This window comes from Gymnogyps californianus, chromosome 3 (genome assembly GCF_018139145.2).
Source record: "Gymnogyps californianus isolate 813 chromosome 3, ASM1813914v2, whole genome shotgun sequence".
NCBI lineage: Eukaryota > Metazoa > Chordata > Aves > Accipitriformes > Cathartidae > Gymnogyps > Gymnogyps californianus.
Window position 1 is genome coordinate 5,141,053 of NC_059473.1, and position 15,088 is coordinate 5,156,140.

A 15,088-nucleotide genomic window follows, 5' to 3' on the forward strand; every position below is an offset into this window, starting at 1 on the left:
GTCAGATAGGTATCGTTTCTGATACCAACGGCTGTCCAAAGGAGACCTGAAGCCAAGAGTGATACCGGTGAATAATGGGTGAATACCTACTCATCACCTGTACTGAGAAACCGGCTTGAGTACCAAGCCCTGAAAGTACACTCTCTCCTTTTTTTTTTATAAGAGGATGGTAGCAAAGCTGGATTATTCATAGCTCTGAAAGCAGGATGGGCACATCAGTATGCCCCTAAAGCCAAGATGATGAGCTAATCAACTTCATATTGTTAGAAGAGTCCCCACCTACGCTTTCACACAAAGGGCTGATTAGCTCACAGGTATGCAAAACTCTGGGAGGATGCCATCTTTCATCGCTACCAGAAGATGTTTAATATATGTTAAGTTGCCAACAATTAAGTGTTTGTGTGTGTGTGTGTGTACACACACGCGCAGCCACTCGCTCCGGTCCCAGGAGCTGCACACTATGTTGCGCTAATCTGCCGTGCCGGGGCAGAGCCCTGCGCTGGGCATGGCTCCGCTGCTGTGTGCTCAGCTGCATCGTGGGGCCCTGCACTGCTGGGTGACAGAAGCACAGTAGCTACCGCCTCCGCAGCCCAAAGGAAGCAGATTTTAACATGCTTGTCCTGCTTCCAACGGCAGCGGCTGTGACAGAAACAGTCACAGGCTGAGGGTGTCTGCACGGGGAGCAAGGGGGTGAGTCTACAGTGCATGGTGTACTTCCACCAGTCTTGCAACGTCCTGGTGCAAAAAAGCCGAAAGCACTCCACCATCCAAGTCACTGATGGAAATACTGAGTCTGAGTGTGCTAAAACATACTCTTCCCACGTGCCGGTGTGCTCCATATAGGAAGGTCAAATAAGGAGCAGGATTATAAGTGCACATAGCAGTGTATTACTGCTTAGGCTGGTTGGTGTGATTCCCATTCCAAACCAGGAGCAATGATGTGAAATATTGGCTCAATGTTTGGAGGTGCTTAGCACCTCCTCCCCATCGCCACCCCACGGGATGCACGCGGGCACAGCACTTTTCTCAATAAATGCTGGTTTTACATTGCTTCCAATGTCACCTCTATGAAAAGTACTGCGTGGCCCAAAAGGGAAACAAGCAGGGTGGGAGGAACTGGGAAGAAAAGTCCTTTGAAGCATTCCCCTCTTCCTCCAGTGGTGAAGCTGTGCTTTTCAGAGGAATATACGTGCTGAGGCTGCACGCAGCCCATTGTTTGCGAACCACCGACGATGTATTTGTCCCCTTTCAATGTCCATCAGCAGTTCTCAAAGCACAACAAGCTAGAATGATCTCCTTATGTCACAGATTTATGTCAGAAGGAAACAAAGGATAATTTAAGGAAGAAACCCTCCCTACTATGAGAAAAAAGAAAGTCAGTAATACATTTGCTATCTTCCAATAGTGTACCTTATCTCATGTGCGTAGGAAGTAATGTCTTCTCGCCGTCTTTTTCTGCACTCTTCTTCCATGCTCCTTACTGAAGATTTGCAGGATGTCAGGAATGCCCTATGCTCCCCATTAGCTTAATGGTTATCTGAAAAAGAATGTGACCAAAAAAGTCATGCATTGAAATACGCTTTTGACAAATATATAACAATATATGTTTCCCAATGTTTTCTGACTGTAGTGTGTAAGCAGTAGAAGACACAGGAGCGCATCACAAAAATGTACGCTTGCAAATAGAAGAGCTTTCTTTTATCTTGATTATACAGGGAGACATCAGCTATTGTAGTATAGAGGATTTTTCCATCTAGGCCACCTGTATTCTAAGGAGTGGAGATGCTGAGGGTGTGCCACCTGCATCGCCTCTTCCCAGGGATGTGTGCGATGACAGCTGGTTCATGTTGGGCAAATCAAGCCCCTAAGGAACTGAGTGCAAATTCATGCCCTACGGCTTGTGGGGAGAAATTATCCCAGAATAACTTTGGTCTATTGCTGACAAAAAGTAACTGGCTAACTCCCAAATGATTACATCCCTGTAGAGCTTTGCTGGCTTCAGAGAAGCAGTTACGGTTATATCAGTTGGGCTCCAGCACAGCCCCTTCCCCTGGTGGGAGCTCCCAGCCCCAGCCCAACCGTGACTGCTCCTTCAGACAGACCATGACCTCTCCATCACTGGCTACCGTTCACAGCATGGCCCATCAAGTGAGGCAAAGAGGGAGTTTGCGGAGGCAGGCAGCTCCATTTGCCGCCTCCTCTGGCCAGTGCTTGTACTTAAAAAAAAAAAAAAAGCAGAGCTTTTTTACTGTATAGAAGTCTTTGCACCAAATGACTTTGTCCTAATCACTGCGCTACCTCAGTTATCGCCCGCACAAACATTCCCTTCAGATCAACATACCGGCTGGGCCAGAAATCACACAATTGATGTTTTGGTTTCCACTGCCTTATCTAAATCCAGTTGCTGCTCAAAGTGAGACTAAGTCAACAGACTTAATTGAATGAAAAGGCTGTGAGACAACCTAGAGATTTGTGGCTGTGTATGTCCGTGCATGAGTTAATCGCTAAGCAAACACTTCACAACAAACAGAGCTGGGCTGAGCAGGATCGGTTTTTCTGCGGCCTGGAAGCTCCCGACACGCTGGGGTTGCGCGAGGCATTGTTGGGGCTGGCAGGAGGATTCAAACAGCATCGCAAACAACGTACCGCCACGGAGAAAAGCTGGCAATGGACAATGGAGCAGACCATGAACAAACACTTCTGCTTGCTGCCTAGATTAGGAGATAGCAGAGACCCTGTAGTAGCGGCCAAAAATAATTGCTCCCCTGTAATTGTTGCTGCCTGGATACGTGAAATAGCCCTGCTGGCACCCAACAGCTGGGAGCAGCGAGTTGCTTGATGTCCTTAGCTCATTCCTGGGCAGGCAGCTGCCAAACTCCGGGTGTCCCCAGTTGGTAGCTCTTGCAGACATCACAGGTTTTTCCCGGCTGTACAGCCATAGCATTCCCCCTGGCTCTGCAGTTCAAGAGAGAAAGGTATAGATGAAATACGTGGGAATGGCCACACTGGGTCAGATCACTGCTCCACCTCACCTCTCTTCTTGTCTTCAACAGAGGCCATGAACAGACTCTTAGGAAAGACCATTAAAATCTGTGTAGGGTCATAGCCAGGATCTAGTCCCCACCGCAACAGTGCTGCGCAAAGCTTCTCCAGAGCTGCAGGAGTAAAAGGATAAAGCCTTACTCTGTAGTTGCAACTTGCCCTGGCAAAATCTGTGCCTCTCCTTTTTCTACCACCTGCTCAGTTCAGAGGCCCTGTGTTGGTACCTGGTGCAGCTGCTGTTTAGGTAGGCTGCGGTGGAAATGCTCGGCTTCATGCCAATGGTTCATCTTAGCCATTGCAAGAAGGGAGGCTGAAGCTGCAAACCTCCTAAAATAGTCATTAAATATCTTCTAATACAAGATGACTCACATACTTTCCTGGCTGGTAGGACTCCATCAGGTGATGGAGAACCTGAATCAGGTTCTTCAGCCAGCAGTGACAGCCTTACAGACATCTAAAGGTGGCCGTGCCATGAGCAGTATAAAGACAGAGCCTTGCCGTTTTAGCTGGGGGTTTGAACATCATTTTTGCTGGAGAAACTCATCCTATGCTACAGAGAGACACCACGCCCTGCACAGGCCACCCACTTGTCACCACACGCTAGCTTGGGGCCAGGACATCTGGCTGTAAAAATACAACTGTGGTGGTGTCCCCTAAACAAAGGAGGATAGTACACTCGGCTAGATCCTTCCTCCCTAAGGCAGGCCACAGACGCCGCTGTTATATTTGCAACCCATTTGACAGTTCTTGCCCTTTGGCGTGCCGTACAAGCAGACAGGACAACTTTTCTAGCAAAGCTAGGAAAGATGGGAAAGGTGATCGGCTCTGCGATCAGGTGCTGTGCAGCCAGAGTGCTACGCAATATCAAAAGAAACTGCTGCTGAATGCCCAGGTTTCAGGATACAACAATAACACACAGCACTATATTTCATTCCTTTAACAAGTGTTGAATATGCAAAGGCTCCTTTCCCAGCTTCTGTCTCTGTCTTGGAAGCTGCAGAAGAGCTGTGTGTATAATTATTTTCAGATGCCATCCACTTTATTGATTATCTGAGCGGGATGCGCAAATAATAGCAGCTAATGCCAGAAGCAGAGATCGAATGAAGCTCGCTCCCTTTTGGGAAAAGCTGAAATAAAACCACCATATGAATGGGTCATTGAAAACAGGCTGGAATATATTCCCTATAGTCATTCCGAAAGTTCAAGGGCAGGGGAAAAGAGGAAAAAAAAAAAAAAAAAAAAAAAAAGAAGCTGTCTCTGTGTTCACTAAATTTCTAATATATGAAAGTGTTTAAAAAAACACACATGCACTTTTTTTCATGCAATCATGGAAAAACACACTAAGCTTTTGACTCAATGGTTTTGTTTTTCCAGTGAGTCCCTTCCAGGTTCCACGCGCCATCTCATAGTCACGTCTGCTGGGTGAGCTTTGAGCTAACAAACTTTAGAAGAGCTCTCTGTGATTTTGCCACATTGAGTTTCAAGTATCGGCTTGCTGGAAGTGCAGTGGAGAGGGAGGAGGGAGGGAAGTGGTGCGAGCTTTGCCAACACACCTGCACAAGCTCTGGGCTCTCCTGGACACTCTGTGCGCTAATGATGTATAACCTGTAGAGCCTGGCAACACGCTCGCTGAAGACTATAACAGACAGACTGTGCATGCCTCTGATTTCTAATTTCTTAAAACAGGTAATACCGTTCCCCCGTTCCCCCAACTCTGTGCTGTAGGTAAATGCTTAGGATGGAAACTGAGATGTGTTCAGCTGGGCAGAGCTTCTACCAAGGTAAGGAGAAATGACAATTTAATTATGGTATTTTAGGTCTATGTAATTCCTCTTCTAAAGCAAAAGGGAGGAAAAAAGCTAAAAGAAAGACAGAGTTCATTTCAGCTCCAATGTTCTGCTAATTTTTCTTTTGACTATTAGAGATGCAGCTGGATCCTATTTCTAATCCACTTTCAAATTTGCTTGAATTAAAATCCCAGATCACTGCTGTGTTTTCAAGTTGAAGTGTGCGTAGTAGCCAAGGTTTATATTGCAATTTCTGGAGTTATGGAATGATGAGCTCCAATAGAGGAAAGTGTGTTGTATGCCTGAGTCCTGAGGAAAAAAAAAAAAAAAAAGGTTGGCATCAGTCTTATTTGGAATTAGAGCTCGCTTGTAGAATAAATAGCCTTGAAATTAATACACGGCTACATTTTACATTCGGTTCCACCCGCTGGAACTGGTCGGTATGGAAGAGCAAAGGCTGCCATAGTGGAGAGGTAGGAATGGGAAGTGCTATTTAATTATAAAGCCTGGATATTTTTGAACTTTCATCTAAAATTTAAAAGTTCCCCCATTAGTTTGGGGCTTATTTTAATAAGAAATTCACTTTCTGACTAAAATAGCACAGTAAGACTGGCCTTGCTTTGAAATACCTGTGCTTTCTCTATTGCTACCTGAATCCCAGTCTAAAAGCTGACATTTCTCCTCCAGCATCCTGTTTATGTCTAAATCCAATAGCATAGTCTTGTTAGACTTTGCCACCTAGAAAACACCATAACTCCCATGAAGTTATGAATCCCCATATTCTCTGGGCTTTCATATCTGCCATGACAATTCCCAGCCACTGCCAGGTGAAGCTAGCCAGCCAGTATTTATGGAAAATGAACAGACTAATCATTTCCAATAGCGGGACACGATTATGATATAATTGCAGCAGTTTACGTTGACATCCAAGTGAACGGATACGAGCCAAAAATTGGAATAACGGCTCCACCCATCTACCACCCAAATGTAAACAAGCCAGCATAGTTAAAAAGAAGACTGGAAGACAGGGCTCAGGCGTTCTCCTTCAGCTGTGTTACGGTATGATTGCCAAGTTGCCACACAACCTTCCTGCCAGGCAATTTATCCAGCTGTAAATTGACCCTTACTTCACACAAAAAGTTCAGTGGCTTCTTTCAGTATCAGTTTCTTTTTAAACAGGGCTAGAAGTACGTTATTGTCAGTAAGAGCGAGAGATTATATTTTAGAGATTGGTTGTTGTAGAGTCATGACTTAAATCTGTTAAGTACCTAAAATCCAGCTCAGCCTGAGCCATGATTGGCACTGTTGTAGTGTGTACACGTTACTGCCAGCATGGATAAGGGAATACCTGCAAAGGGGAAGGAAGTCAATATGAATACAGCTGGAGACAAGGTGAACGAGACTGATAGCTTTTTACAAAAGATTGGGGAGTGGCTCCTTTGCCGATGGATGATTGAAAATCCAGAGGTGGATTGTGAGGAGCTTGATGTGACGTCAAGGAAAAGTGGGGTAGATCTTCAGTTGAAATAAATCGGTATAACGGTCCTGATGCTGAGCAAAATCTGCTAGTTCGCAGTAGCTTTGTGAACTATTAGCCCCTTTCAGAGCACAGTTTCTCGCAGGAGAAAGACAAAGTTTTTTCTTTCAGCAATACTAGAGTCAATCCCACTCCACTGTGAGGATTTCCCTCATTAACAGAAAGAACAAAGCTATCCATATTTGGGCAGGCATGGTCCTGAGAAGAGCCCTGAAACTACCCTTTGTCCTGGTTTTGGCTGGGAGAGAGTTAATTTTCTTCCTGGTAGCTAGTATAGTGCAGTGTTTTACATTTAGTATGAGAATAACGTTGATAACACACTGATGTTTTCAGTTGTTGCTAAATAGTGTCTATACTAAGTCAAGAATTTTTCAGCTTCTCATGCCCAGCCAGCAAGAAGGCTGGAGGGTCACAAGAAGTTGGGAGAGGACACAGCCAGGACAGCTGACCCAAACTGGCCAAAGGTATTCCATACCATATGACATCATGCCCAGTATATAAACTGGGGGGAGTTGGCTGGGAGAGGCGGATCGCTGCTTGGGAACTAACTGGGCATCGGTCGGCAAGTGGTGAGCAATTGCATTGTGCATCACTTGTTTTGTATATTCTAATTCTTTTAAGATTATTATTGTCATTTTGTTATTATTATCATCGTTATTATTATTTTCTTCCTTTCTGTCATATTAAACTATCTTTATGTCAACCCACAAGTTGTTGGGTTTTTTTTTTTTCCGATTCTCTCTCCCCATCCCACTGGGTGGGGGGAGCAAGCGAGTGGCTGCGTGGTGCTTAGTTGCCGGCTGAGGTTAAGCCACACCACCCTTATAACTTACTTTCTTGCTTATCCTAAGTTGGCCTAAATTCGACTAAATTAAACTATTCCCCAAATGACATTTCCAATAAATTCACGACCCTGAATGAAACAGCCTCTGCTGTTTGTTGATGCACCTTTGCATGCAGTAGTCAATCCATTCCTCCTGACACCGTCACCAGGAGAAAAAGGGTGCTGCTCAGCTTCAAGTTCTCACTCCTAAACACGAGACCAGCTTGGCCTGAGTATGGCCTGTGTCTGCATCTCTGGATATCGCAAACCTCCTCAAACGGGCTGGCTAAAAGAAGGAAGCTCTCATGGAGGCTGGGGCAGTTTATATTAGTGGAGGATCTGGCCTGCAAACACTTGCACCTGTGGTGTGAGGACAAATAAAGGCCCATGCTCCAAAGCATGGTGAGCTCCCAGTCTCCTAAGCTGTATGAAATCCCATTTCCTTTCTACTTGTGCTAAAAGTAAAAACAGAAACAAAGACACACACCTAAATAAACAGAAAAGCACAGACAGCAGAAGGGGAGGGAGGCCCTAGTGCAGGTCGTACGCCAACTAGTACAGAGAGATGTTTTCTGTTTGCGGTCCTTCATGTTAGACCTTGCCATATCATGTGGACGAGAATGTGAGTGGGAGACTTGTTGGACAACGTTGGTTTTACAAATGTCTCACGATTGCAGAAACACCTGCTTTACATTATTTTTCTTGCTGGTCCACAACAAAATTCCTCCCTAGTCAACAGTTCTCAGCAGGCCTCATTTCTTCCTTCTCTGTGGATGGCTCAAATCACTGGTTTCTAAATCCCGGGCCACCACAAGATCACACCCGAATCTCCTTGAGTAGGAGGGGGAATACAGAAGGCAGAAGGGCACTTCTGTGAAGAATCATGCCAAAATGTTGGCAAGAGGACCAAAACTGCATGAGACTGCTTACTATCAGGTGGGGGAAGTGGGGCAGGAGGGTTACCCAGGCCAAACGGACGGATCTGTAAGACCCATCTGTTTTCACCATGAAAACCTCACAGCCCACACCTATGCAACACACACCACTCCAGTCACCACAAGTTATTACTCTTGGTCTCCACCGCTTCCTGTGAAGCTGTAATGGGTCTGAGACAGCGTCCAATGAAACCAAAGGGAGCCTTTCCATTAACTCAATGGGCTCTGGATCAGGCCCAACATCTGTTTGGCCCTCTCTGTACACAGCGCAGCCAATTTATTCTTTATCCATTCCTGGGCCTCTCTCTCCAATAGCGTCCATATTTTTCCTACTTATGGTTGTCATTAGCCACACTAAGCACCACCCCCGGAACGAGACCATCCCCACCCCTTCGGCAGCCAATGCCCTGGTGTGGCATAGCTATGACTGCTGCCCCAACCCCTTATCATTTCAGCAAGGTAACAGTCTCTCCTTTCTCCTTGTTCAGGTTTCCAGGCCATCCCTTCAAGCTGCCAAGCTCTTCCTACTCTTCCCACCAACGACAGGGCTGCTTGTGCCTTCTGTTGTATTGTAAACTTAGTCAAGAATCAATACAAAAACCAAACAGAAAGGTCCAAGAGCCTGTAAGGCACCTGAAGAGCATTGTCAGAGCCGGGACAGGCTCCCTGAACACATATTTCCCACCTTGGTTGATGACAACCCAGGCAATGACTTCCCTAGCAATCCAGAGTACAAGGGAGAACAGCCAACAGGCAGCTCCAGTCTCTTATATTGGGGTCCAGAGCTAGAGACCTAGCAATAATTCTCCAAACTGTCTATATAAGACCATAGAATCATAGAATATCTCAGGTTGGAAGGGACCCAAAAGGATCATCGAGTCCAACTCCCTGCTCCTCGCAGGACTACCTAAAATTAAACCATATGACTAAGAACATTGTCCAGATGCTCCTTGAACTCTAACGGACTTGGTGCCGTAACCACTTCTGGGGTTCTTCCCCCACCATCCCCATATCTCCTCAAGTGTGAATATATACATTGTGCCAATTCATAGCACTTCAGTTTCCAACCGCTCTCACCAAATTTGTGATTCCCATTGCAGAGACTATGATGGGACTAGGCACATTCTCTAGATCCCACAGTGACAGCATTAGCAATGGTCCATGAAACACCATCCGTTCACTGAGAAATACACAATATTAATTTCTTTATGACTTTGCTGAGCCCTTAGATTCCAGGGTATTTTCTTCATCTGTCACACATAGATTCCTATGCTGTGAAATGCATATCATTGCTAAACAGAGCAATAGCCTTTGTTGAGAAGCCAAGCAGCTTCTTACAGCAGAAAAACAAGTCTCCAGTGTTAAATCTATAGATTCTTCCAGACACAGAGCTGCAGATTCATTCTGGGCACTGCCATTATGTGAGAATCCCATGCAAAAATACCCCCTCGACATACCCTGAAATCACATGGGTTTGAAAACGCGAGCATGATGCCTCAGGCCAGATGTGCACACTGGCAGGCTGCTGGCACTGTGCATAGGCACATCTGCATGTCAGGTAGTTACTCATCCCTGCATACTTCCCTGATAAAATCTAGATTGCCTAAAGCTGGTATTTTCACTCCAGTTTCCTTATCAAGGTATTTACCACCTCCTGTCTATGCCTTGCAGACTGAGGGTGTTAAATGCTCCCTTACTCTGTCTGCGGTACAGTGAGCTCAAGCATGTAGGAGCTGCTGTACAGGATGGGATTTCTAAACCCACTGGAGCACGCAGTGGGTGGCTGCCGGCCCGGGCTCGATAGGATCTCACCCTGTTTGTACCTGGGATGTTGCTCTTTTGATCCTCACGCTGGTTTTCTGCAGCTGGCGGGCTCCTTCCTGTCTTTCGGGGCGTTTGTTGTGGTGTTTTCTGGTAGTCCCTGATTGCGTTTTAAAAGCTGTTGTCTCCTGTAGAGGGTTCTATCCTGGTGTAGCTGTCGTACAGCTGCATAAAGAGAAAGATAGTTTGGGATGAAGTTATCTCAGGAATGACAAAAGTATATATGGCACCTCAATATACACACATAACATCTTTTTCTCTCTAAAATAAAAAACAGCTGTCTCTCTAAATCACAATATTGAGATAGACCTGCAATCACAAACGCAAGCTGCCCTTGGAAACTTTGAGTAGTCCCTTTCCAGGAGCACCCCACACCTCTTTCCCACCCACTGCTGATATCAACCATCTATTTTAGCCAATGGCTCTCACACCCTCCTCTTCCCATGAGAGAGAACATCACTCTGAACCCTGCACAGGGTGTCCTTGATGGCTCTGCTGTTCCCCTCCAAGCTTGATAAAAGGGGAAAAAAGAGGGACAGATTCTGAAACACAGTATCTTAAAAATTACTAATTTCCTTGAGGAAAAATATTATTTGATTACCCATTGAGAAAACCTAAGCAACAGATCTGTTTCAGTTTGATTTCACAAACATGGTAAATATTTCAGCAGTTTAAGAATAACATTTGTAGATTGATCTGCTGGGTCCACATTGCGTTGGGGAGGACGTAGTTTATTTTGGGATGCTGATTCTACAAACAACGCTGTCCTCAACCACTCCTGTGAGCATTACAGCATAGCAATATAGCTTGGTGTTAATTAGACTTAAAAGGAAGCCTTTTAGCTAAATTCAAACAGAATGAAATGCAATTTGATTTCAGAAATACCACCAAGTTCTTTTAGTTCAAAAAAATAACAATACAGAGGTTTTCAGACTTCATATAAAAAGATTTTCTTATGACATTTCTGCTCCATTTTTTTATTGCTGTTTAGGATGTAGAAAAAAAAATCAGAACTATCACATGGGGTAGCTTTCTAAATTGCTTGAAATTTCTGTCTTGACATAGGCTGGCTGAAGAAAGAGTGACCTCCCCAGCTGCCTTTCCTAGAGCAACAGCCCAGCTGTAACCAGCTTGAGCAAACTTGTTTAGATCCCACCACTACACCCCCCCCATACATGCAGTGCTCTTAGGATGCCAGACAACACTTAATGGGACCCAGGAAAAAGACCTCTGTTTTAGTGTTTAACCCCTCTGTAGTCTTTCTGCTGAAAGACGTTAGACTTGGATCCAAGATTGTTGTCATACGTGACAGCGTCCATCCTGGCGAGAGCACTCTGAACCCCACCAGCTGGGCAAAACGAGCCCTGGCCAGTGGCAGTGGTGAAGGAGAACCAGGCAGGGTTCACGGGGCTGGTTTTTCTCATCACTTTAGTTTTCGGATGAGCCAGCACTGAAATCAGAGAGATGACTGCATATCTGAGGTGGCGTTAATTAGGTGCCAATTGCAATGAAGACATGATGACATGGGCTTCAACGGGAGCTGGCTGCCTGGGATCGTATCCTGCATCCAAGCTATAACCTGCTTTGCATCCTCCCTCCTGCTGGTATTAAGACTAGCTAGGCTAAAACCAGCTTGAGACATGCCTGCTCTTGCTGTGGTTTCTCCTCAGACTCTCTTAGGAGCTGCGATTTTTTGGAGATGTTGTGCACCTGCTGCAACCCCTGCCTCCGTGCCGAGTGCCCAGAGCATGGGGAGGAGCAGTCCTCAGAGGCCTTGAGCAAGAAGTACAGGAAAGCAGCAAAGTGCTGATCCGCAGTTTTGTCCTGTCCTGCAACCTCCAAAGACAGTGCATGAGAATAAAATGTAGGGAACCAAGTAGTGTGAGAGAGCAACTCAAAAATTACTCCTGTAGTGAAGAAACCACATAATATATTCAAGATGTCAGAGGTTAGCCATGGTGCATGTGAATCATGCTGCAAATACCTCACCTTTAACTTTACCATCGTAATTAGATTACAAAGTTTTTATTACGGTTTTAAATTCTGCCTTTATAGGTTGCTGCCCAGCTGTGCACTTAAATCTGGTTTTATCACACTTTCTGAGCTCATCACATTTAATTCTGCCCCTACAATGCTGGATTAACTTTAAGGGTCGCTGAAGTCAGAAGTCACTCACCCTTGCCCTACTAATGGATTCACACCATCCCTGCACAGCCCCGAAGAGCGATGCGTACAGTAAACTAGATTTATTGGTGTGGTGGAGGGGAAGGGACGTTGAGGTTGGTTGTTTGTTTATTTACTCCACCGCTGTGCTTAGCTATCAGGATATTTGCACAGATTACTGCATCGATGAGACGTTGTTTACCTCCATGTAATATCCTGTTGCAATGAAATCTTCTCAGTAGCACTGGTCTGAGAGCTAAAAAGGAGAATATTTAGGTCCGCCTGTGAGAAGCGGTTGGCTAATTAATGAGGTATATAGATCTGTATCATCTGAGGAACTGATCAATTGTCTCCATTCAGACATGACACCCTGCTGTCAACACTCACTCCTGTCAGAAAGCCCAGACCTGGTATTTTATGGATCCTGGCTCTGATACTTGAGGCAGTCCCAGAAGAATGAAAAACCATTATTTTTTTGTAAGGGTGACTTCTTCGTTATTTCCTATCATCAAGAAAGCAGGGCAAGGCACAAATGAAACTCTTCATCTAAACAACATTCATCCCCAGGTTTTACCTCAATCTGTTTTTCTTCTTTGACCAGCAAAGATTAGATGGGTTGGTGTTAGATACCACTCAAACAAGATGATTCATTGTCCTGAAAAATTCATCATGTAAATGGGCAAATAAAGGGGAAATAATATTCTTTCTATTAAAAAAAATGGAGAAATGAGGTAGTGAATGTCCAAGTGATTTACATGAAGTCACAGGGGGAGTCTGAAAGGGATCTGGGAAATAAAACTAACTCCAGCGGAAAGGTCATTTCTCTCTCTCTTGCAGAGGAATACTTTGAACAGAATTAGAACAGACCTGAGCCAGAGATGGACAGCAGGGACTTTAATGAAAAATGGAGGACAAAATTCATCACCGAGTAATGCCATAACAATTTTTAACCTTTGCCATTCAATGACTAGACACAACATTTTTGAAACTGAGGTTAATAATCTTCAGCAATATACAACCTTCTCCCAAGGAATGTGTGGTGATTAGGGCAAAGAATTTCACATGGTCACAAAATATCTATCTCAGAGTCCTGGGCTTATAAAATACTCTATTTCCTCCATTAATTGTGTCCACGTGGAGCTGTAACTAAGTAGCTGAAACAAATAAAACCAAAGTAATATTGTTTCCTTTTAAAATATTTCACTTAATTTGTGGAAGAGGTTTGGGCTCATTAAAAATAGACCATCTCCCATGAGGGCTTTTTTCCTTTTCTTCTCCAAGTCTCTCAACCAATCCTTAGTAACATGTATAGCAGCACACTCCTCCTCGGCACAGCCCTGGCTGGAGCCACTCTCGTTTGACTCAGCAGCTCCCGTCGTGCTCGGCAGCGAGGGCAGGCAGTGCTCGTTTGGCTAAGCAAAGCAAGGCCTCAGTGTCTTCTGATGCATCATTGCTCTGAGATGAACAGTCAGTGACTAAAATTTCCTCCTTCTGTCTCCAGCTCATTAGGAAACTCCACTCCTTCCTCCCACGTAAAGATTTGGCTGTCACGATCTATGCTTTTTTTGTGGAAATGACAGTATGTTCACTGCGACCTAAGGTGCAAGCAATGCCTAGACGTCAGCTCGAGCCTACGTAGTTGAAGCTATTGTGCAAGCACTTCACTTCTTCTGGTGGATCTTAGTCTGTTCCCTAATCTTCCAAAGTAAGCTATGAATCAGTTACGGGTGACATCAGAAACCGCTGTGTCATCAACAGACCGTGACAATTCCTTTCCCCAAGCTAACGTCAATCACAAAGCATGGGACAAAGCACACAAGACAGAGGTAAAGAGCAACCTGGAGCAAGGGCGTTAAGCTGCAAGAACAACCTCCAGAAGAGATCAAATGATTCCACAGATTCCTTTCCTGTTTAACATCATTTTTTTACCTTCATCAGGATATCTTTTCCTCTTAAGTCCACTCCTCTAAAAGAAAGGCATCTGCAGCCACGACTCTCTAAACGAAAACGGGAGAAGATCCGGTGATTCCACATAGTCCCCCGCGAACTCTCCCATTGCTGGCGTACTCTGACCTGGAAAGTGCTTCTGCTGCAGCGCAATTGGGGCAATACCGAGACCCAAGGGCGGATGATGGAAGGATCTGACCAAAGAGGGCTAAATATGCAAGTGTTCGCAGAAGTTACAGGAAGCTTAGGGCAGAAGTTGAGACCGTGATCTTCTCTGCACTAGCGCGTTTCACAAGGTAGTAATGCCCTGTTGGCACCCAATATCCTTCTCCTCTCCCCCACTACTGATGTGACCGCAAATACTCATCAGGTATCTAGGATAAATATCATGGAATGTACATGTCGGCCCTGTTTTATGAAGAGATTTCCATAAAATTGGATCCTATGATCCCTCTCTGAGTTTCTCCTTCTCTCTTGCGGGCTCTGTCGCACTGTAGAAGAATTTATGCCACTGTTACCAGGCAACAACCAAACTATTCATGAGGGCACCCCAGACAAAAGATGTAGAGGAGTTCAGAGGCTCCCCCAGTGCTGGGTCACTCCAGTTCTTCTCACTGGTTTTGTTCTTCTAGGAGTGAAGCCACATCTGGAAAATTACTGGTGTCCTGCTGTTCACTATGGACACCACTGGGAACTGGCATATGGTCTTGTAAACTGTGATTAGATCTACAAAGTAAACTCTTGTTATGACCTCTCTCAAGGTCTTTAAAAACACATTTGCCTAACTGCTACGATTATATTTAAATTCTTTCATTTTGGTAATAACAACATCATCCACGTTTTCCTCTCTCTCTCCTCCTTTTTCTGATCATAATCTTGTTAGGCACAATAGAAAAATCATTCCATAATTCTCTTTTCTCCCCACGCTCTCCAACTCTGGGCATGAACACTCTCCTCCCACCAGAAAAACAATATAAACAGCTTCTCTGCTCTGGATGAGCTGAACCTGAAGCGTGGGGCTTTTCTGGACCAT

At 45.0% G+C, this 15,088-nt stretch overlaps 1 long non-coding RNA gene across 5 annotated transcripts in view; it reads right to left on the reverse strand.

Annotated features, from left to right (window-relative positions):
• LOC127015312 (uncharacterized) overlaps positions 1-15,088 on the reverse strand; it is a 58,797-nt gene that overhangs the window by 11,849 nt on the left and 31,860 nt on the right. For 3 of the 5 annotated variants that reach the window (XR_007766321.1, XR_007766322.1, XR_007766325.1), the window contains exons 4-5: positions 9,948-10,110; positions 1,411-1,537 (exon numbers count right to left, since the gene is read on the reverse strand). This is a non-coding gene — a long non-coding RNA (uncharacterized LOC127015312). Of the gene's footprint in view, positions 1-1,410; positions 1,538-2,646; positions 2,956-9,947; positions 10,111-12,989; positions 14,782-15,088 lie in introns of those variants that run through there. The other 2 variants (XR_007766323.1, XR_007766324.1) reach the window with 2 other exon arrangements.